We start from the raw sequence: 24,812 nt of genomic DNA, 5'->3' as shown, positions 1-24,812 counted from the left end.
ACAATTGTGGTATGAGGTTCTAGCCAGATCTCAGCGACATTAAGATAATAGGTAGAAGTGAAGAAAGTATCGATCTTATGTGACTAATAGGCTGTTTAATAAAGGAAGAAAGACACATTGAAGAACTGAAGATAAGAAATATTATTAGCAAACCTGAAGTGCTGCTTCACTGCATGCTTGAAATATCACAAGATGCTAGGAAAGCTCATTTACAAATTAATATTCCTTTCATATTTATGAAGTATGAGACTCTAGTGTAGTGTATCTGTTAGTGGCACATAGAACATTGAAATGATATAAAATAGACCTAAGTGTATCAGGGGGGTTTACATTTTTATCTGAACATGAAGGAAGAAAGTCATTCCATTTAGAGAGAGAGCAAAATGTTTTTTCTTTCCTTCTCACTTAACATCGTAAATCATGTGTTTATGTCCCTCCATTTTTCCATTTGTAGGTTCGAGTTAATATTGCTGTGACATTTATAAGGACTGTTCTGAGAAGAAAGTAATAAAGATAAGGGGGAATTCAGCTATTGGAGTGCCGATTACCATCTTAATTATGCACTTCTTCTCATTACATCTGATAGGATGCGAACGCTCGCTGTTTATTTTCTGTCTGTGGAAGCTCTGCCCAGTGCAAACTCAGATTTCTGCCGCGAGGATAATTCTGGGAGAAATGTTTCCAGGCTCCACATCCAGCAAGTGGGAGGTGAGGGGACCCGTAAATACTGGTGAACGCTGCTCCAGGTTGCACGATGACCCAGCTGCAAGTCAGTCAGACACAGCAAGACAATAACTGTGCTCAGAGGAAGCCATCAAAGACTTCCAGAAGAAACCTGCTCTGAGATGAAAGAGAAAATTATTATGGTAATCAACTTTCCTAAGAGAAAAGGAAAGCGATTCCGCTTTGGGAAAATTTCCAGTGTTGAAGAAAGGGGGGAGAAGGCTGGGAGAGAACACGATAAGGTCCCGCACGTTCAAGCTGATTGTTCACATCTAACAAACATAGCCCCAGCCTGTTCCCATTGTCCTGCAGCTGCTGGCTCCATCACGCTCCTTGTGCCTTTCCTCGTGGCGGAGCGGCGCGGTTGCCCAGTTTCCTCGCCTTCATTTCCTAACGAGACCTGCGGTGAACTGTAGGAAAAGCACTTCAAAACAACACCTTTTGCTGGGGACATCCAAAAACCCAGGCTGGTGTCTCACAGCGGAGCAGTTTCAGGTAAGCACCAGTGCAGGTAGCTGGGTCCTGTCCTGATCAGGATCCCATCGCTTGCATATGGATATATTCTTTTTGAAGTCCTGGGGGACAACATTAACATTTACGTGTAGTTCAGGCTTGCTCATTAGGTGACAGGAGAAGCTTCCTGCACTCAAGGCCAAAAAGATCTTAATCTTGAGAAAAGAATGCACACAAATATGTGAACATTGTGTTTAAAAGGTCTCCCTCACCTCCATGTATTTAACAGCAAGTGTTAATTCCCCCAGGAAACATTCTTCTACACGCAAGCAGGCTTTGGATAAAAAGCAAAAAGTGGGGGGGTGTTCCTCCTCCTCCTTTTACTGGTCCTGAAGCCATTTAAGCTGAAATACCAAATTGACCTGATGTGGCAGGATTGGTTGTTCAACAAGCCTGCCCAGGCCTTGTGGAAATAAGCCACAGAAATCAAATTATCATTTGCGAGAGGGATATTTTCTGCATAGAGAAGTTAAACATCATAGCAGAATAACTGAACGCTATAATATGGTTGAAAAAATTCCTATGAATACTTTGGAGTCTATTAAATCATCTTTAGCTGAATTTTTCTCTTTCATTCCGACCCCAGGGAATTACAGAACACTTTCCTATAGAGAACTTATAGGGACCAGTATTTTGCATCGATGCCCTTCTTCCAGCATGGATTCAAGATGCAAGTCCTTCTCACATCCCATGAAACTTCTTTTTCTTTAAGAAACATTTTGTTCTGTGAGAAGTTCCATTTATGCTGAAATAATTTCAGAAGTTTCAAACAGAACCAACAGAGGCAAAGATTTGCTCTTCCATATGGTTTGTTGTTGTTATTCTTTACTGTTTGTCAATACCTTAATTCTTACACTGGACAAAATCCGCTTGAACAAAATTCTGTGTGTGAAACAGAATTAACTTCTGGAGAGAGAGGTGCTGGATAAGAAGTCCAGAGAGCTATGGACCAATCTCAAAGGTATTGCGAACCCCTCTGCCTTGGTATTTCATCCATAAGTGGCCTTTTGAGAGCAAGTTGCTGGCACCCAGATGTAGAGGAGCCCTGCACACAAACAAAAGAAGAAAAGCTGTTTGAGAACAATCAGCAAAGGGAAGAGCACCTGTGAAAGCATCCTCAGTAAAAAGAAACACTTTTCCAGCCCCAATTCTGCCTTGGCAATGAGTTTTCTTCCTGGACATCCAGCCAGAGAGATAAGCTGCACTTGGGTTCACCTTACTCGCTGCCAGATCTTCAGTCTCAAAAACACTTAGTGCTCAACAACTCTTAATGCAAGTGTCAGCCTTCTCCTCTCCGCTCCAATATTTCACATAGCTTGGAGTGAGGAAGATCTTTGCAGGCATTTCCAGAGCTGCTCGCAGCCCTCGGCACAGACCTTTCCTGCTCCCGGTCTTTACTGTGAGCACTTGACTTGAAAAACTTAGAGGTTGGATAAATGCTTTCTGCTTTTTTAAATAACAAAATAGGAGAAACTATAATATAATGACCAGTCCATGAATTATCCATCACTTCAGGCAACGTCCCATCCAAAGTTCATTCAAGTACCTGGAACCCACAAATTAATCAGGGTCTTAAAATTGCTGATAGGCTCTATTTATTCAGAGTCTCTTTTTACTGTAGCTTGACCTAAATTCTCCAGTAGTCACCGAAATACATAATTTGACCAGAGTGAACATAAAATAAGCTTACTTCAAATGCTACTACTAATGCTGACATGTATTTTGTGAATAGCAGCTTTTCTAATATTTCTGTTTAACATCAGAGCAATATAATTGTTCGGTATCAAGCCCTTTGAATTTGTAATCCAGAGTAAAGCTGAAATTAGAAAAAACTGCATTAATTAGATAACAGAGAAAACCAAAGCAATTGTCATATCTACCTCATCAGCTATACGATTGTTTCAAACATGCAATACCTCATTAAGTTGAATGAAGGACAATAGAGATCAATTTATATTGATTAACTGCGAGGAAAAAAGATGACATTAAATAAATGGCAGGTCAGTTCCTACTGCATAAAAAGTGAACTGTGATGAAGGCTTAGGCAAAGCATTTTCTTTCGAGTTTGTCAAAGCCCAGTTAAAGAAGAAAGCAAATTTGTTCAATAGGCAGTCCCTGTTATCTTGGGAGATGAGAAGATAAGAGCAAAGATCAGGTGTGCAGATTAACAGGGCCTGTGGTTAAGTCCTGATGTGTATAGAGAGATGACATCCAGAGAAGTAATCCAGTATGACCTCCTCCTAATCACTTCTTTCTTGGATACTCCTTGGACTAAGTTGTGCATTTGCTGTCCCTAAAAACCTCTAAATCCTTGCAGATATTTTTCATTACTATGGTAACTGTTTTGAGAGGAGCTGGTGATACAATCAGAGACAACCGCCACTAGACAAACTAAATCAGTCACTGTTTTATTAGTTTTATTGGCTCCTTCATACTCACACACAGAGCTAAATAGGAAAACCCAGTCTGCTTGCTCCCCGGCCAGAGGCAGTTTGCACCTCGAGGTGGATAAGCTTTGTGTAATGAGAAGGACTGGGCTTTATATCCCACCAAAACCGGTCACAGCAGCTGTCTAAAAGTATCAAGTCCTCCAGTAGACCATAATTTATTTAGTTTTGTCCTCAGCCACGTCAGGTAAGCCTAAATAGAGCTGTGCTTCAGATTCCCAGCTACTTCTGCCTGAGCTGAGCCGAGAACTGGAAGCAGCTTTAGCGCAGGAAAGGTCCACATCTGGACATGCGCACAGCTGCCCTATTTCAGCACTTTGCTCTTATGCCTCCTTCAGGCTCAGGAAATGAGATCGGGAAGCTCCAGAGTGAGCTTCGAGGAAGACACCCCTTCTTCATGCTCCTATGGCTCAGCAATTACAAAAACTCTCTTCGGAGATCAAAAAGAGGCCTTTAAAATTTCTTAACTGGTTTTCCCAAGGACTACCCTGTGCAGCGTTGCTGTGATATTTTGCATCAGGACTATAACTCAGGCAGGCTGGCATCTGATTGTTCGCTCCTTTTCTTCGCCAGTTTTCCTTCTTTCCTTGTTTGCATGCATGAGCGTTTAAAAACAACTTCCCAATTCTTAGACGGGATACCTCCTGATATCTTAAAAAGTACCATCGCTCCACAGGCAGAAATATGAGAAACATCTCAAATAAGATGCCCAACTATTTGCCCTGAGACACAAAGCACCTATCCTGTCCTAGGCACCTGGGTTTCTCTCCCTGGGACCTCAGAGTCAAGCACTGCAATGCCAAGGCATTTAGGTTGTTTCTTTGCTCCAGTTGTAAGACCATCACAAAAGAGTTTGCAGTCCAAAAAACATACCAGTATTATTTCTGCTTCCCCCAGGAGAGCTTTCTCAGGCACATTTTGGAAGGATTAAGTACACCCATCCTGATAAGAATTTGATGATGTTCTGAAATACTATAAATGCATTGGGGAACCATGCTACTGATACTCTCCTTGCCAGCAGCGTGTCCTATAATAACCAAGAAAACTCCTGCGCTGCCTTTTTGGGACGGAATGGAGAATTTTGGGCAGAGAGCAGCAGTCTCCCATTCTCCTGCAGGCTGCTAAATAAAGCCAAACCAGCCATGCAGACTTCTGCAAAGACTCACACAGCTGTAGTCATGCTTCCTATCAACGCAGATGTTTTACCAACCAGTTTTCCCTTCAGGTCTGCTGCAGATCCCTGTGATTACCAGTGCCACCTCCTGGTGCCAAAGCATATTGAGATCCAACCGCGCAGGAATGGTAGGAGGAAGAAACACAAAATATCCCAATCCGCACTTCCCGCTCAGTTTTTGTTGATCTCTATAGACTTTTATAAACAGCTATTTATTTTACAGGTAAGCAAAAAGTTGAATGTTCTTGTAGTTACAAATGAATGAAAGGGCAGCGGAGCTGTCAAAGGCAAGAAGTTACAATGGGTTTTCCTTTTCAGGGTATCCATTAAAAAGCTGACCCCCAAACAGAAATACACTTATTAATGAAGCCGAACAAGAGAAATCTTGGGAGTTTAAGTTTTATCCAGAAATGTCTGCATTCATTGCAGGATTGAGGAAATCCTTGCAGCATTTATGAATCTTGAATACAAAAACCTGAGATTTTGAGTGAAGATTTGAAACTGAGGTTTTTCCGTGTCCCCACAGCTCAGATATACAATTTACACTGATTTATCCAGGAAAATGACAGGGGGAGGACAGAGCTGCTGACAGGAAGCAGAACAGGACTCTGCACAGGGCCCTGCCAATTTTCCTTCTTGTGGTGACCAAAGATGTGCCGTTTCTTCCCATAGCAAGTCAGGTGGTGTCCTCAGGTACTGTTTACTTCAGTATCTTTATTGCCCTCAAGTAAAAACGCTTCAATCAGCCAAGTAGACAACCTCTTCTCTCCAGGAGAGGGCAATGAAACACGGCTCAACTTGGCAAGGAAAGGGCCAGTGCACCTGGACCTGCTCAGCAACCAACACAGACGTTGGCTTTGGTGGCACAAACCCAAGGCAGGTTCAACGGGAGGAGTCGCGAGTGGGGTTTCACGTCTCAAGTGCTGTAAAGTGATTTGTGTCACCGTTTCCTAGGAAAAAATAAGTTATGCAACTGCTCACTTGCTCTCTGTCCACAGAGAGGAGGAAAAAAATGTCATTAGGAGGCGGTGTTCACTTACACTTAGGTTAATAGGTCTCATTTGTTCTGCCTGCGTAGAGGGAAGCAGAACCAATGCAAGAACTTGTAATTCTCCTTGATAATTAGGATAATGTGATGCACCGGCCCTCAATCATATTTTTGGATGCCACGGTGTCCATGACACGTCTTGGAAAGACCGCAGCTGTGATTAAACATTTTTGATAACCCATAAATATAATATTAGTTGCCTCAGTTAGGTTTCTGATAACATCATTCATTTCAGATCATTCAATTAGTGCAGACAAAGGGGCTCTTTCCAGGAGACATAATGTCATTGTCTCTGGAAAGGAATGTACTTCCCAATGACTGTTTATCACTCTGTAATTACAGTGCTGTAGCAGCCATGCTCTATATTACAAGGAGTCCTTTTTGTGCCCAAGGATCGAGCAGTTCTTTGTTTTAATTTATTTTCCTCTTAAATACCTCCCGCTATTTAAGCAATAATTCCCTGTAAATCAATTGTTAGCAGCAGTTAATGACTGGTTGGTTAATTAATAGCTGAAAGCAAAGCTGAGGGTGTTCGCCGTGCTAACAAACCAGCAGACGTTAACCGTGGGATTATTGCCAACGTACCCTACAATCAATGACTTCTCGCAGCAGCACGGTAGCCCATGTATCATTTAAAGAAAGGACTGGCTGGGTGGCAATAGGTGGTGGCATCAGGAAGAATATTCACCAACTTGTGGGTTGAGCCACATGCCCCTAAGCAGGCAGCGAGGTTGGAGGGTCTGGAGCCTCAAGTCCCCACTGATTTTTGGGGAGATGCTCATGCATTTCAGCTACCAAAACCAGAAGCTGCACCCTTGCGAGCAACATGACAAAATAAGTACCTTGTTTTTTCGCCTGTGTCCGGATCTGACTCTTCAGAGTACTTTGGGGTGTCTGTGTTCTGCTGGAGAGCTGCATTAAGATGTTTTTAATGCAACAGTCTGCTCTGCTGCTCTCTCCAAGGGACAGGTTCTCAGATAATCTCTTTTCACAACATTCTCAATTAATATTTATATAACCCTATTTTGTCTCTTATCTTCCATGAAATTAGGTTTCAAGTGATGCTGCCATGGAGAAAGAAGGAGAGTCTAAAGCAGGCAGTAATTGATGCTCACAAAGAGAGTATGTGTAATGGACCAGCTGGCTTATTATGAACTAAAGTACTGCAGTATCTTCAACACAGAGAATAGCATCAGAGAATAAATGTTGACATTTTCACGGTGAGCAATGCAAGACCATCAAATCAAACAATTTCTGGCATATAGTCAAAGAAGTGTTAAAATGGAAACTCAAGTGATGAGAACATTTTTTGCATTTCTTTTTCCCCTGAGTAGAAATACAGAGTTGTAGGAAAGCTCATGGCATGAGTTCCCTGCACTGACACGGAGCCAGGGGTTCCCAACGAGCACTGTCTGACTTCTCTTAAGGAAAAAGACCCACCAAGGAACATCTTTGCATGACTGCACCAGCTCTTCTCACCCTCACATTAATTGGTAAATCAGGATAATTTCTGCTTGCTATCCTCTCCACAACCAAAGAGAACAATTGCTCAGTCTCATTCACAACCACCACTCCTACCCAGCACATCTGCCACGTTACTCTCTCAGACTTCTCTTTCCTGAAGGGAACAACCCCAATTCCCTCAACATCCTCCCGCTATTTGTGCTTCCTGGTGTCCTACATTCTGACTGCTCCTCAGATTTTCTCTTCATCTGCAGGAAAAGGTGGCACCCACTACTGGAATCAGATCCTCTAATCTTTTACAAACATGCTGCTGTTGTTTGGTTAATTTTTCCTCCCATATAAAGTCTCTGCATCCCTCCTTCCCAGACACAGCACTTTGGACTCTTCCTGATAGAATTTCATTTAAATATTTGGGAGTCGTTTCTCCAAGCTGTGAAAATCATTTCAAATTCAGATCCTGGCCTCCTAGGGCTTGCAGCATCTCCTAATTGTGTCATCCACATATTGCGTTTGTTTGCCTGTTCCGTTGTTAATAAAAAAAATACTTGATAGAACTGGGTATAAGATAAACTGCTGAATGACCTACTTGAAACATCCTCCCTGACAGTGATCCAGTGCTATCGGTTGCTGCAGAGCTGTTTTCAACGGGCTATGCACCTACCCCCTTGTAATTATAGCTATACCGTATTCCTTAGTCTGTCGTATGTGTCAAAAAGTGTCACTAAAATCAAGCACTACTGCATTTGCTGCTTCCTTTTTATTCACTAGACATGCCACTGTGACAAAGGAGGAAATTAGATTGATTTGACATCAACTGTTCTCGACAAACCTGTTTTCCCTTTATTTTTTTTTTCATTCATCACCATATCAGCTGGCTACTTGCAAATCGATTGTTTAATGATTTGTTCCTGAATCTTTTAAGGACTTAAGTTAGATTGACAGGTCTGTAATTCCCTAAGTCCTCCTTTCCCCCCTCTTTAAAATATAATAATACACTGTTTGCCCTTCTCTTGTCTTCAGGGACCTCCCCTCTGTGAGTTATTAAAGATAATCACTAATGGTTCAGCAATTGCTCCAGACAGCGTCTTAAGTACTCTGGAGTGAATTCCATCAAGCCCGGCTGACTGGTGTCCATCTGTCTTATCTAAATATTCTTCAGTCTATTCCCCTCCCCTTCCAGTCTGTACTTCTGCCTCCTTGTAAAACAAGCTTAAACGACTGGTTGCGTCCGCTGGTGACTGATGGACTTGATAATTCAGAGCAATTTTCTTCAATATATCCTTTAATATTTACCAAGGTTTATATTTCCATTCTTCATATTACAATTCTAAAAAAATAAGCTTATCAACTCCTATGCACCGGCCGCTAAACTGAGACCCTGCTGCTGCTCTCAAGGACAGATTCACGGCTGAGGGTGGAGCGGAAAGAGGAAACACAACTAAAAGATTCATTCGGAGCTTCAGCATCCACCGACAGACCTGTACTGATGGCAGCAGAGGTTTCCATTCCTTCCCGAGCTCTTCTTAAATCATAACTAGCGCCTTCGTATCTGAGAGCGCACCTGGGCAGCATCTGTGAGCCGAGCGATGCCCGTAATGAACAACGGTGGTACTACGCATTTGAGAAACTGCTAAGTACATGTTGGGTTTTGTTGTTGTTTCAGTTTTTTGTTTGTTTTTGTGTGGGTTTTGTTTGTTTGTTTGTTTGTTTTTCCAAATAAATCATCAAGACCTGCCCAAAAGTCACGGTGGGTGGACACCCACCTTCTTTGCTCTGTCAGCTGCCTGATGCTGTAGCACCCAGAAGGAAGGTCGCTCAGGTTTCCATCTGTGATAGCCACACAGAACAATCTTTACTGCTGTCCTTACTAAAGTCTTCCTTTGCCCAACATCCCCCTTAATAACTCACAATCATTACAGAGCTGAGTGACAGTGCTCGCACACAAAGGCTTTCACTGAAGCAGGGTGTTTGTACAATCAACACTCTCAGGTTTGTTTTCATTATCAGTTTGAGAGCTTTCCGCCAGAATAAAAGATATTTCATGACAACAATTACTTTTTAGAAGTCTGCAGGTTTAAGCCCCAGCCCATCCCTAACAAGTCAAAATGATTGCAAGAAATCAGCTTTTAAATGAAGAGTGCTTGGCTCAAAATGAGCTTGAGAAGAAGCTGGCAAGGAGCAGGAGAACCTGGTGAACCAGCAAAGATGCTCTCCCAGTCCTCCCTGTCTCCTCCATGTGCCCGAGTCTCGCAACGCACACTTTCTGTCTGACCCCACTAAGCCTGGACCAGGCAGTGCTGTTTGTGCCAGAGTGACGCTGATATTTGTGACCCATCTGCAAGTATCCTCTTCACCTGATGCCAGGAGTATGTTAGCGTATGGGTTTGCTCACTTCCTTGCCTTCTCTGTGTCTGGATGAATATTTGAGATTTATCCTCAAGGAGATCCATCCTTTTACTTTTCAGTTTCATGTGTGTGCCTAAGGCTTTAAACTGAAGGTCCAGCTATGCCAAAGTCCGAAATTCAGTGAACGACTACCAGAAATTGCCACTCATTTCTGAAACAAAGCAGCCCCAAAAAAATCTAAGACAAAATTTGTGATGGCTCAGAATAAGCATTCTCATTTGAAGGGATCTGTCTCTGGAAATGCATATTTGGAAGACATAGGTAAAATAAAAATTTAATCCTCATTCCAAAAAGCTTTTCCTCTACAGAAAGAATGGCACTGACATTTGAAATGAGAGCTGGTTTGAGAATTTTTGAACTACTTTTTTTAATCAAAAAAGTATGGTGAGTCAAAACTGACCCTTTTTGCAGTAACATATTGGTTTTGGTGAAACTCACTGGCAGCATTGCTGAGGTCTAGAATAGAAATTACATGAAATTCAAGAAGGGGAGAGGTGCATCACAGAGCTGGCAATTGCCAATTGGAAGGACATTCACCGAGGACACAATGTACTCCCATTTGCACTTATATCCACATCCTATATGAATACAATAATCATCAGACCTACCTTCTGACATATAGAAGGTTTTTTCAAAACCCCCCCAGATTAATTCCTTGCCACTTAAATCAAAATAGATTGAAAATTCTCATGTCTGCAAACAGTTCTATGGAAAACTCAACTTCTGAGCAAGATTTGAAATAATTAACTACCAGATACAACTTTCCCATAACACCTCACTTTCTGATTGCCTTCCCGGTCTGGAAAAAGAACTGTTGGGTTCCTCAGATGGGACAGCTGGTTGACATCTATTCTCTGCTGCTTGCTTGGAACAATTAGTATGTTCATCTGTGTTTTCTGAATTTGGAAAGATCATATAAAAAGGAGACATTTTCATCTTATGGATCTTCTTTACCTTATCTGATATACAAACATAAGCACTGCTTAAATGGCCCCTTCCTCTGAGCTTTGCTGCCATCCTCCTTTCTTACCCCACCCTTGTTCTTCTCACTGTTTTATCAGAAACTTTACTTCGAAGGTCCCTCAGTTTAAAAACATTCATTTTTTTTAGATTGAAGAATCTGTCCAACCTACATTCAGGTTACCACCACTCACTTTTCCATTTTTATAATATATTTGAGTATGACTGCATTTTCATGCCAAATAACTTTGTCTTGTGTTATAAAACCCCCTTCATAACTCCTTGACTGATAAACAATGTGCTCTGCCATTGCCATCTTCCCCAAGGTTCAGTAACTTAACAGGCCAACTTCAGCAGTAAGTTTCAACTTGTGAATTTTCCAGTTCTTGAAGCACTGGAGGAGCCAAGACTATAAATCAGCTTGAGAATTGCTTGATAACAACCTAGCAAACTGACAAGTTGGCCTTAAACAAACGTTGAGTCAGTTTAGAAGCATTCGTGCTTTTTTCCCCCCTCGTCTAGAACAGCAGTAGAGCTTTGAATTGAGGTTTTCGTGATAAGTATCAGTAATAAAATCATGTAAATCTCACTGGAATTAGGAACTTCTCGTATCTTTAGAGAGAATTGTTATTTCTGGGAAAGTAGAGCTGCCCATGGAGCTTTGCTCCCTACCAAAGACTCTCTAGACAGGCCACTTATCTCCTAGCAAGAGAGGATAAAACTTGACTGTCGCCATTGTCTTGGGTAAAAAGTGCTGCTTTAGTACTTTTTAATGCTACATTTCCAGTCCTTTGGAATAGTAAAATTTCCAGTAGAATAAATTCCCTACCACTGCATGAAGGATTCCAAGTTTCCCACTGAGCTGCCCAATAACTGTCTAAAAAAAGAAGGGGACACTTCACCATTACCCTTCTTGGGAGGAAGAAAGTATTGCCCTTGGATCAAGCAGCTGCCTATGGTATCCAATTATTTGTTTTCATTGTACAAAAGGAAAATAAAAGAGTAAAAGAAAACTAGCTACATGGATTCACACATTGATTGCTGTCTAGGGTTTCATTTTGTGTTGCCCCTGAGACTGAGGCATCAGCAGGAGCGATTGCTTCATCATGAACGTGCTGCACAGCAAGTAACCCCGCACATGAGCCCCTACAGCTTTTATTGTATGGTTCCCCAAAGATCCTATAGATCTTGGCTGCGGGGTCACTCGGAAGGGGACACGTGTCCCTGATGAGAAGGCAGCCTGGTTTTCCAGAACCTTGAAATGGATCTGGTGGTTTGGCCATTTTCAAAGAGGCACAAGCCAAAACATGACACTGTGTTATGTTATGTACTAATGTTATCCCAAAACACACTTTTAGCAAATTACATTAACACTGCTTTTTAACCTTCCTTGAAACTTGGCCATTTTTAACCGTATCTTGGAAAAAGTCTATCTATAATGGGCTCCTGATAACAAAACTCTTACTATATATAAGCTCTTTCTTGTGCCAGAAGCCCTCTAATGGAGGGATAGGGCCCTTTCTCAAGTAGTAGTTACACAAAAACACAATGAAGGAAAGGAACAACTCTGAGTCAAGCCAGAAGAAGATATTAGAGCAGTTAGCTCATATGCTGGTCACTGTTTTCAGCCAGAAAATAGCACCAAACAAGCTCCCCTGATTTAACAGCTATCACTGTGAAAGTGGGTTTGTCACTGTTTGTAAAACACTGTAACTTGCCATACAAAGTTTACATCCTCCATACTCCCAACTATAAATTCCTGTTGTTTGTGAGCAGTTAGAGAAGTCTCTAGCTACATATTGCACTTGGTATATATCCCATGAAGTAATGTTTACGAAGCTGAATAGTTAAAAATATTCCACTGATAGCAACAAATTACTTCAAAGATATTATGTCCTTTAATGTGCTGAGGTATGAGAATTAAGAGTTCGATAGATTTAGAAGGTGTTATGGTTTCTGAATGTGTTTTGGTTTTCTATGAGACATTAACTTTAGAGCTGCTGGGGAAAAAATATAGTATTACAGCATCAAATTTATAATGGAAAAATAGCATGTCCTGAAAAAAATAGAACTGTAATTAGTCACTGATACTGCATTATGACAATCACTGTATCTCAAACTAATCATCAATGGTTACAGTCACACCTGAGCAAAAAGCTGAATTCCTCTGCAGAAGGGAATTTCAGTATGTTTGACTCAAATTACTTTAAAATACAAATTTTAATGCAAAGTCAACGTTTTTTTCAACGTACTAATTTTGACTGAGACAAAACGTTTCCGTTGTGTATGTTGAGGCAAATCAAAACATGTTTCTTTGGCTCCCTTCAAAGTGAAATAGTATTTCTGCATGGCTCAGCTGTGCCCCCGTGAGCTGTGCTTTCCATGCTCTTTGCATCCTCTCCCAAAGTGGAGCTTCCCATGCAAAACGTATTATAATAAACTTATGGTGGGTTAGTTCTTACCAGGAGGCTTCCCAGGCCCCTGAGAAAATCAGGGCACTCGTGGGACTGCAGGATGCAGCTGGACCACCCTGTTACGTGCACCATTTTCCTTCAAGATGGACAGGTACGGCACAGTTTGGGGCCACAACACAACATGCATCACCCAAAAGCATCTTGGGGGTGGTACAGGTCAGTGCTCAACTCACTTAAAATACAATATTTTGTTTCTGTGCTAGAAACATGAATGTTTCAGTCTGTGCCAACCCCGCGGCAAGTGAAAGGTTCCCTTTGCATTTTCATTTCTGGAACAACAGAACTTTTCTTTCGTAAAAAAGTTGATGATGGAAGAACCGCATTTCAATATGAAATTTCTAACTGAGTATTTACAAGCAAATGATGGGACTGCATGAGCCTAGCACCTGGTGCTCAGCTGTTAAAATATCCAGTAACCGATTAGCAATATTTCATAATCGGAAACATAATATTGAGTACAAGAGGGCTAAACTGATGGCAGACAGCAGGGCAAGGTGGTACTGGCTCACAGCCCCTCCTTTGTAACACAGAGGTGTTTTTGCCTCTGGTTGAACGTGTTCCCCTTGAAATATTCACACTCCTTAAGACCGTCCCCGGCTCCCACAGACATCCCCAGTGACATCCCTCTCCCCCAGCATGCTAATGCTAAATAACACCACCGTCTTTTCTAGCCGACAAAAAGCAGCCTCCATCCTGGAGTCTGAAGCGCTATTTTTCCACTTGATGAGCTGCACGCAGCGCGTTGCCCACAGCAGCTCGTGCGAACATCCCGTCCCACGGGATGGGGATGCTCACGGGGTAGGTATCTCCCTGTGCCACCCCATCCATCCTCCTCCTCCTCACTTGGCTGAGCTGAGCCTAGGGACAGCCACGGTGAAGCAGGGAGCTGCAGGGCAGGCATAGCACCACATTATCCTCCCAATTGAAAGGAAAATAACCACGAGTAGCACAACGCATCTTAATCTTCACCGCCAGTAGCGACAGCTTTACTCAATTTTAGTCAGCTATCAAGTAAACAGAATGAATTAAGCAGCAGAAGGAAGGGCTGTGCCGGGATTCAATAAAGCGGTGGGTGCTGGAGTCAGTGCACATCTCCCTCTTTTCATTATCCCCGCGGGTTCCCCACCGCTGCCATCAGACAGCAGCTCTGGGCATCTCTGATCCACCAGGAAACCTGCTCCTGCCGCCACACCGATCACCGTGCTCCAGAAACAGCCATCGGTCCAGCTTGTCTCTGCAAGATGGTTGTGCCTATCTGCTTTGAAGAGTCTAATGAGAGGGTCTGGAATTGCTATTAACTCGCACCTTGCATTAACTTGCACTCGGTCAGCGCTGCCGATCCTCCTGTGCTGCAGCGGCTGCGACAGACACGGCAGGAACGTGCAGTTGCTTTGGAAGGCCTAAGGCAATTTCTCCTTTATACATCCCAGAGAAAAGGGGCAGCTTCAGAAACACTTCATACCATGTTTGCACTTCTCAAAAAAAATCAATTAGCAGCCGTTTTCCAAGAACTCTCGCTTCGAAGGTTGCGTCTCAGTTGCAGCCTTCACATGTGAAAGGATTGGATATTGTTTTTGCAATAAGGGGGTTTCTATTAATGCCTAGGACCTCCCTGTGGACAGAAGTCAACTTTCACCCTCCAATTCTGTGGTCTGCACATTGTGCAAGCCATGAGGATATTCACAAACACAAGCTTCCAAGCATGTCATTAGGGCACAAATTAGGACGGGTCTTGTGAAACCTCTGACTTCAGCTCTAGTTTAGCACTGCCATTAAACTGCTGACCATGAGCTGCAATCTGCAGTAATTCCATCTAACGGCACAGACAAGGCAAATGGTTAATGGCTCCTTCATAAATCCCAGTGGACGAGTGGTAAGCAGGTTACAGACACAGGCTGTGCTAATTAAGTTGAGCACAAGCCTTCTCTTTACACAACTAATAAATAACTATTTCCCTGGGAATGGGAGTGACAGCACACAAGGGGGAAGGTCCTTGGCATGCTAGAAGAGGATATCTAAACGAAGGCAAGCGTTGGCACGAGGCGGTTGTTCCTTGGGGCTGCAGCATCTTCCCCGACACAGGGTGATCCTGGCCCATGTTAACTCTGCTTAGAAAACAGATTGAGTCAGATTACAACCAAATTTATCCTGAAAAGGGCGGACAACACTTCTGAAAACATCCAAAGAACACGCAAACAAACTTTTATTATGGTTCTTTACACAACTACACTGATCCGAGGCCCTAATTATTACTTTTTTCCCTCCAACCATTATTTGCCTCCTCCTACCCAAAACACCTCCAGCCCTCAGCAACTCCCTCTTGCAACCTCTCAAGAAATTTAAATGCCTGCTCTTAGAGGAAAATAATTCCTAATTAAACACTCCATGTGGGTGCGAATGAAGCTGGGCCCACTCCTTGCCTCGCTGATGTCAACAGAGAAATGCTTTTCCTTTACCACGAGCATCAGCAGAGGCAGGGGCGCTGGAGCATTGCTCCTACATGTGAGTTTGAAGGAACAGAGGTTCATTGGTACTGACAATGTGGGTTTTCTTTAGGCCAAAGAGCCTGAAAATTCCTGAATTTCAGACTTGGTAGGGTACGGACCTTTCCAGAGGTCAGAGCATGCTCGATGGGCAACCGCTGGCCAAGAAGCTGTGTTGCTCACCTAAACCTTGGCTGTTTACAGAATGTGAGCTTCAGAGCAGAGAATCTTAAAAACCTTCCTCTGTACCACATCAGAGTGCAATTTTGTGGGTTTCAAATCAAATGTATGTATTTGGGGAATGCTACACATGCATTGACGAGGCAAAATAGGCTATTTTGCAGGCTGCGAATCTTTCTTCCTTTGTTGATTGGAGGACTGAGTTCAAGAGATAATCCTAGATTTCCTAATTTTCATCTTTCTGTTATAATCCTTCCAAAGAAACATCCGAAAAAGAAAAGTGTTATAAGCACAAACAGCAATGCTCGCCAGCATTGCTACATAATACAGAAAAGTGAAGTCAGAGCACGTTTTCCTATTATCTAGGCAGTGAATCCTCTCAGGCCAGAGCAGCTCTAGATGGTGTTCAAGCCTCAGATGATTTGGTCTCCATCTCCCCATGGGGTCCCATCTTCTCTCACCCCACAAACACCTCTGCACTGCTCAAGCGTGGTCGTAGGTTACATTTGGTAGTAACTCCTCAGAAAAAATACCCATTTGGAAAACTGCAGCAGAAAAAAGTAGCGAGCTGAAAGTTTGGCCTGACAGTTCTAGGAACCACAGTTTGAGATAACTCAGCTTCACAGCAGCGCGATGGATCCCAGTGGTGTTAGCAGAGAGGTTCTGCCTCTACTCCAGATAAGCCTCCTGAGCTGCATGTGAGAAAAGCTGAGTGTGCTGACGGATTATAGCACCTCATATTCCATTTAAATTCTCAGTTATGAATGCTCTAGTTATTTTTGCAACAGTAGGTGGTAAAGTTGGGGCCGGGGTGGAATAAGAAAAATGAGAAATTCTTGTATTTCAGCAACACAAAATTACATTTTCCTTGTAGAGCTACACAGAGACTCGAGGATATCTCTAGATATCCATCCAATCCTACCTGCTCAAAGTTCGTATTCTTGCACCTAATGATATATTTTCCTTCAGAGCTTTGCTTGTCTGGAGATAGGAAGAAGTGATCTGGTTCTTCATTTTGATGAGGCTAGCACTTCTCGAAGTTCACCTATGAATAATGTCGGCAGCGGGACATGCATCGAGCTGATTCAGAAGACACATTCGTGTCAAAATCCATCTCTCAGTTTTCACTGAAGCGCTTCGATATGCTATGGTACTTCACAAGATTGAAATAAATGCGTTTCATAGCCCTCATCTCCCACCTTCCCTATAGCTACATTTCCATCTTTTTTTTTTCCCCAGAAATACCTGAGGCTGCTTTTGTTTTTCTCAACACAAGACTTGGGGAATACTTATCTCTTGGAATTGCTTTCCTACAAGCCATGGCTCATCAACACAGCAGCATCTCCCCTGCACAAAAGCAGCTCTGAGGCCTTTCAGGTGCTGAGTTTCCCAGCAGGAGACAGAGGTGCCAAGACAATAAGCATGTTGTGTTGGTTGTTCTGATTTAAAGCCCAGCTGGGATTTTGGGGAAAAAAAAAAGAAATCTATCTTCCCTTGTCTATAATGGACATCACAGCTAAGTTGTTGAATTATCACAGGATACAGTTAGGCACTTTAAAAAATCCTGCAAATGAGATACTAATCACCTTCAGGAACGGCACTGAAATTGTGGCTCCAGCTGTTTTAACTTCCTACTCAAGCCCCTTGGAGGGGAGATTAAAGCCGAAGCCCGAGTGATTTAGATGCAAGTCCTAATGGCGTTCCCGCCCCCAGCTGCCACCCTAACAAACATCATTTTTCTTGCAGGAGAGGCAGCAGATCAAGCTGTATGACCAGGAAAGGCAGCAGATCAAGCTGTATGACCACCATTTAGCCACCCCGGTGCACAGTCCTAACACAATCAGTGGTTTTATATGAGGGTGGCATTGCCTGTAATGTAGATGTGCCAAAGAGAAACCTGCTATAGGTTCTGGTAAAACCTTAGTTGGAAAGCACTAGCCCCGAACTGTGCGTTCTTATCGAGCTAAACGGGGAAACCCTTCTCCTTTCTAGGCTGTGTGTGATACAAGGAGACCTTGGAAGGGGTGAACATGGGGGACAAGGCATCCTTGAACCTTCAGGTCCCCGGGGGCCACCAGGGTGGTTGTCAGTGTGCCGGACCCAATTATCTACACTGACATGGCATTTCATACTGACCGCTTGAACTCCACAGTATGTACTGTCCATGACATTAATGCTTCTTATTAGAGTAAGTTCAAGGACACAAGTGGAATAAAATACATTTTTACAAGAAAAGGGGTTTTTTTAATTGTAAGGGTGAGCCTTATGCACAACGAAGAGATGTTATAATGATACATGAGGAAAGGACAAAAGTATTGATAGGAAAGAAGGTTTCATGCTAACTGAACAGCATTATTCCTCAGACTCATTTAAAACTGAACCAGTTCCATCTCACTTAAAGAATGCTCCAATACTACATTTCTGTATCATGCCAGGAAAGATTTGCTGTGGCCCTGGGACAGGAGCTGGAATCTTACAGATGTCAGGGAGCAAAGCAGAATAATGAATACAATGGGACAAACAAAAGAGAGAAAAAGAACATAGGCATCCTCTAAACTTCGTTGTTTTGGGGTTTTTTTTTAAACTAAATTTGAATTTTACTTACATAAAAGTGTGGAACAGATCTTGTTTGGTCTCAGATTCCTGTGACTCTGTCACAGCAGAATAGCTGGGCTTTGCCTATTTGCTGCATTCAGACATAACGAGTCCTGAAAAGCCCATGCATGAACTTGGGGGTCTAGAGGTTGGAATACCAGATCAATCTTGCCAGTTCAAGCATTTCAAATAATCACTAGAGTTGCCGAGTTCTTATTCAGCTTAAACTTCAAGGGGATGACTACGCCAGATGAAAAATTTGCTCCCAGGACAGATGTTATATTATTTATTTGGTATAAGAGATTATTTTTTAATTTTCTCACCCTCCCACTCTAACAGTTTCATTTCCTAAAAGAAAGTGGAGGCCTGGGGTTGTTTCAGAGCCTGAGTAATACAGATTCCCCATGCAATAGCCTCTGGGTCCTGGGGGAGGTTTTGAAGCCCACAGGCTTAGCCCCAAAACAACCGCTCAACGTGCTGCTGAGGAACACGAGGTTTCTTTGGTTCTGCAGTGAATTTCAAGTGGGAGAAGCGTCTGGGGAAAGGAAAGGACGGACAAAACATGGGCAGCTTGTAGTTGTGAGAGCGGTACCTAAGGATGCTTTAGCCACCCTCAGGTAAGTCTGATTTCCCAAAAGTGAAGGGCACAGAGACAGAGAGGATGGAGGGAACTGGCAGAGGAATGCGGGCTGGTCCCTGTTCCAATATCCCAAGGAAATAGAAGGAAATCTTTCACCGGGACTCAGCACCATGCCTCAATATTTCTCATTCTAGCAAAAGTTTTATCATGTCAGCGAAATGATTTGTGGTATATGACACTCAAAGTTTTGAACTGATAAAATAGCCTAAATATTACAGTGGTGATGTGATCTAAAGTAGCATAAACCAGACACAACCCCCCAATCACTTCATTTTTCTTTACCCAGAGCCTCTTTTCTCAACACCATGATCTTCCCGGAGGACGCAGCACACACACAGACATATGTCATTGTAGCCCTTGTGCCATGTGTCACCCTTGCAAGACAACCTTCACCACCCCATGGAGCTGCCCAGCACAAAACTGAACAATTATGTATGGCTCCCCACTTACATTTTCTGGGATTGAAGCTATTCACGGGTTTTTCACTGAAATGCTGGAGAGGAATGAAATTCAACTCTAGCAGAGTTCCTCTCTTTTGGAATTAGGTTTTCCTAGTTTTTAAGCTTCCCACTCTCTCTTTTTCGCTCTCTATGGGGGAAAAATAGCCCAAACAACTTACACAGCAGTTTAGCCTTTGAGTGAAATTTCACAGCTTGCTACAGGTTTCACAGAATGACTCAAAGAGCCTACTAATTCGCTTTTCAGACTCCATAGGTTTAAAAAAAGAAGCGTCTAGCAAGTCCTGCAATCCCTCTACAGAGCCCTGCTCGTTACGTTCCTCTTAGAGCCGAGTCTTTCTGTTACTCTTCTCAGCTAGAAGCCCACCGCCCCCTCTGCCTTAATTCAGCTTTTACAGAGCGATGTGTGGTGCAGTGCGGCTTCCTCGAGGGGCTGCGCGCTGGTCCCCGTGAACGGCAGCACAGCGTGAAATCTCTGCAGCATCGGAGGGAGACGCGCTCCCTCCCTTGCACAGACCCCCCCTGGGTCTCTTGGTTTCCTTTGTTTGAGCTCAGGACCAGCACAGACTCATTTCAGCTCAGGCTGCCCCGTCAAAACCAAACACAGAAGGCTCATCGAGTTTTGAAGTGAACTCAATTTTACTTTAGGGGGAGAAGGGGTGGGTAGAAACCAGCCTGGAAAATGCTGATTAAATATAACATGCTCCATAACGATTTGTTGCCATCTCTTGACAAAGATTATCCGGTACTTGCAACTACCACTGAATTTCATTCCTATAGCAGCTGAACTTAGGGGAAGGATATTAATATATTTTGGGGATGAGAGGGAACTGTTTCTCAGATGACACAGAAAGAACGAGTATTTTGAACACCTCAAACTCCAGTGAAATCCAATTTTCTGTCACAGGTTTTGCACTGAAGCAAGGATGCACTTGGAAGTCAGATGCTAAGTGGCACCTCTAAGCTTCATAGGGGATTAATGCTTTCTGTGTCTTTGTTGCTCACAAACGCACTCTTTGGCCTGCAACAGCAGCAAGCATTCGCCATCGGTGCGAGGCTTTGTGCTCAGAGAATCCAAATTGCAGCTTATGGCTCCCTGCAAAGGCTGAAGAAAATAGCTGTGAATTCCCATGCTTGAGCAGCTCAGGAATAATGTGTGTTGTGGAACATTTCAAGAAGGTAGGGCACCTCCGCTGAGACAACAGGCTTGGCTGGGATAAGCTCTGGCCAGAAAATCTGTGCATTTAACCCTTGGACAACCCACCGTGCCAGGTCAGCTTGTGAGCTCCAGTTGGCCCCAAGGGCGACCGGCAATGGCCAAGAGGTGGGTGGAAGGAGCCCACATCGATGGGCTACAAACTTGAATTGTTTGGGATGGGAAAGCAGCCCGTAATCTTTTGACCAATTTTGTCCTGGCAAAGAGCATGATAATAATAACAGCCCTCTTAAAAGGATAAAGGCAAATCCCAGCGCTGAGGCTGGTGGGATCTCCGAATTCTTTGCAGTTTAATCACAGCAGAGCAGTCAAGCATGAGGGCAGCTCTTAAAGGATGTGTGATAAACGTGCTGGTCCTGTAATACAGCAAACCTGCAGCTATTTATTGTTTCCTGGCTGTTCTGTGGGTGCGAGTCCATGGTGGGGCAGCAAGACGCCTTGGAGGCATTAGTGGAAGGGCTCCCATTGAGGGCAGATCCTTAGGGCAGAGGTCTCTGCTTCTTAGACCGAAACATTTCATTAACTTCAGCTGAATTAGGTATAGCTAAGCCCTCGGATTGTGTCCAGAAGAAATAATATGCAATTCACCCGTATAAACAAACTTGAGATACACTTTAAGCCTGTCATAAACCACTCCTGGCTTAAATTTATGCAGTCTTAATAGCACTGCATTTAGAATAAACTCCCAAGTGAGATAAACACAGTTAGAAAAGAGGGCTTTTGCTCTCCTGGAAACAAAATACATTATTTTGTCACTACTAAATAATGAGAACATTAGTATAAAACATCAGGAAACATTTCACAAGACATAAGCAGAGGATTTAGTAAAAAGAATATGTAATGGCAACCTTTCTTCTCTCTGGGACAGGAGAGCTTGGGAGAAGCCATGTAAGAGACCAGCGGGTGGCCTGGTTGTCACTTCTGCCACCCCAGCCCAGGAACAGGAATCATGCACGAGCACAAAAGCCAGTTCCTTAAAATAGGGTCAGTGACCTGAATGCAGGAGCTGCTGGAGCTTGAAGCTTTGTTTTATTAATCAGTTTTTATGCATTTAGTTAAGCATTAGCATAGGCTGCCAGCTTTATCAGCATTAATTTAGAGTACTTTGAGGTATTGAGGACAGAGCTGCCTACTGCTCATATAATGTCAGCACATCGCCCCCACCCCCTGCACTCCCTGCCTTGCTAAGGATTAAGAAACCATTAGGCCAAAATGAACACTTCAGACATGCACCACTTGTTACGGCTTTGCATTCACAGCACAGAGGAAAGGGAAATGGGCTGGAAGCAGCACTTGCAGGTCAGCTTGCAGGCAGAGGAACAGCTGGGGCTGCAGCAGCAGAGTCGAGCAGCGAGCCCCAAGCACGTATGCTGCTGTGGTCCTGTCCGCCATCAGCCAGACTGATCCCTTCACAAGAGAGCACAGATGTCCCCAAAGCCCATTACTAGAAGCATCACATCTTTAAACAACCAGACTAAAAAACAATTGAGAAAGATGAGAGATGTGTCCTTCAGGCTGCTGCCGGCCTCGCCACCCCTTGCCAAAGCAAGTCCAGCAAACCCCAAGGAACATTCACGCACCTTCTGTCCAGCTGGTGCTTTCGATGGATTTATTTTTGCCATAGCTAAGGCTTCTTTGCTGTAGCAATCCACACAGGCTCCAGAAACCATCTTGGGAGCAGAAAGTACCATGGGATAGTTAGCCTGAAATAGTCAGCTGCAGCTGTAACAACACAGCAATTAACGCCTCCCCAGCTGAGCAATTAATCGTTCTCTACTTCAGAAGGACACATGGGCATAGATCTGCTAGAAGAGCTGAGTGTCTCCTCTCATCATCTAAATCCAAGGAGCAACCACCGCCTACATTTGCAAACACCTCCTCCTGGATGAATCCAGGCAGCAGGTCAGACATCAGCAAAAAGTCCACAGGAAACCTCTGGCAGTATTTAAGTGGCTTATATATCTAGGTAGTGTAATTGATAGTCTTAATCTAAAGCACCTGTCTCCCCTTGGGCTTGTTCCATGTGCCAGAAATAAGGTCAGGTGTCTTCAAGCAGAAGGGCTTGGAGCTGTGGTCAGAGAAGAGGTACAATTTGGGATCTGGGGGTAACTGAGCACCCACAGAGTCCTGTTTCCACCAGAGTGCACAGCAGACCTGGAAGGGCAACTGTGATCTTGTGTTTGTCTGCAGCACACTCAGAGTTTCCTCTGGGATGCAATTATGAGATGAGAATAAATCAAATTCATAGGAAGGTGCAGCACCTGCACAATAATATTGACAACCTACCATATAATAAAAGACAAAGATCTCTAGAAAGTTGGGATGAGAACATCAGGAAAAACTAGCTATGGTTTGCCAAAACCAAATTTCTCTAAACTTGAGCCCTACTTGATCGAGAGTCGTTTTGCCAGTGCTGAAGCAGAGTATGAAGAGCCACCCTGGGCCCAGTGTATTTCTTGGCTGAAAACCACAGTCTCACAGACACCAGAGTTCACACAGAACCAATGGGTACTCAGCACGTTTATCAGTGTTTTGTACAGGCAGATGGTATGGTAGATATCTGCCTTCATCAGTGCTTGAACAACGGAAGATGTGTTGCAGAAAGACACTGAGGTTCTCCAAGAGCAATTGTTGCCGAGATAAACGGAGCACTAGAGCATAAGGGCCACCTCCAAACCCTCAGACCACATAAGTAAACCAGTCACGGCCTTGAAAAACAACTGGCCAACAAATCAGGTACTTTACAGGGCCAGGACCCAAGTTAGTTCAGCTTCTGAACTGCCGTTGGCTCCACTCAGTCTGGCTCAGGACACGGGCAATGGCCCATGCACCCAACCGTGTCACCACGGCCTGCCAGAGGCACCGTGGACATAGAGCAGTGACAGTGCCTGGTGCTCAGCAGCAAATAAAGCCTTCCCAGGGATAAGCTCCCCGTTAATTGCTTCTGTGAAGCCCTATCTGTGGAGGCTGTCTTGAGATCCAGCAAGAGAATAAGACAATTGCTCTCATGCCACCTTGCGTGACTCACCAGAGAGACAGGAGCACAGCAGTACGGAGAAGATAATTACACTTTTGTGAGTATGTGCCTGGTTTCAGTTTGTTTAAGCGTCTAGTTCTTGGCCATTGTATTCAATCTTTTTTTTATTAGGCTCTTAAAACTTCATGGAGAAGTTTGTACCTCAATGGGAGCTTTCCTAATACAGTAAAATACAACCATACATGGCAGAAGCACAGGTTGCTCCCTGGCATTTATGTATAGAGCTCTTCTCGACTCATTAATTTTCGTAAGGACTTGAGTTTGCTAGAAATCAGTGCAATTTATACTCAATCAGTGAAGCAAGCAAGCTGAAATACAAACACGCAGAAGACACTCTTACTTCCACGTTGCAGTTGCTTGAGGGAGGGAGAACTGGTGAGTAGTGGTGTGCAATGCCTTGTCTCTGGTACATTTTCCTGTCTGCATTTGTTCTACTTGTTCAAGTGGTTCAAAGCTGAGGAAAGAAAAAAGCCAGCCTGTTTGGCTTTGAGGTACATATATTCCATTGGGATGCTGCTCCTTAAAGAGCACAGCTGCATGGCTGAGAGGCAAACACGCCCGCCCACCAGGGTTTGAGTTTGTTCTCGATGGGTGGCCAGATTAAATGCTCTAAAAAACGCCAGCCCCCACCCCTAACCTCACAGATAAATTACCAACAGGCATGTAGCACTTCCACACTCTCCACTTGCTCGTTCTGCACAAATACCAGAGTTTTATTGTTCTCTTTGCCACGTGTATTTTTAACCCGCTACGCATCATTCCCACTTTAGGAAACATCACTTGGGAAAAAAAAAGAGGGTGCAAAGAGATTTGCTTTTTACTGCGGGACAAATGCATTATGAGGTGTGATAGACAGGCCTAGTCCCCTTGGCCCAACAAGAAGGGTGTTTCAAGTCTTCATAGATTTGTTTTCGTATTTCCTTTCATATAGATCACAAAAATCAATACAAATTGATGAAGTTCATCCAGCCCCCTGGGAAGAACAGTAATGACT

General features: G+C 43.5%; 1 long non-coding RNA gene across 1 annotated transcript in view; it reads right to left on the bottom strand.

The window, feature by feature from the left end:
* Positions 1-24,812, bottom strand: part of LOC139827950 (uncharacterized) — a 41,169-nt gene that overhangs the window by 1,553 nt on the left and 14,804 nt on the right. Inside the window, exon 2 of the long non-coding RNA XR_011739092.1 lies at positions 549-2,281. This is a non-coding gene — a long non-coding RNA (uncharacterized lncRNA). The remainder of the gene's footprint in view (positions 1-548; positions 2,282-24,812) is intronic.

This window comes from Patagioenas fasciata, chromosome 4 (genome assembly GCF_037038585.1).
Source record: "Patagioenas fasciata isolate bPatFas1 chromosome 4, bPatFas1.hap1, whole genome shotgun sequence".
Lineage (NCBI taxonomy): Eukaryota > Metazoa > Chordata > Aves > Columbiformes > Columbidae > Patagioenas > Patagioenas fasciata.
Note: the sequence above shows the minus strand (reverse complement) of the source record. Positions and strands in the feature narration are given on the sequence as shown.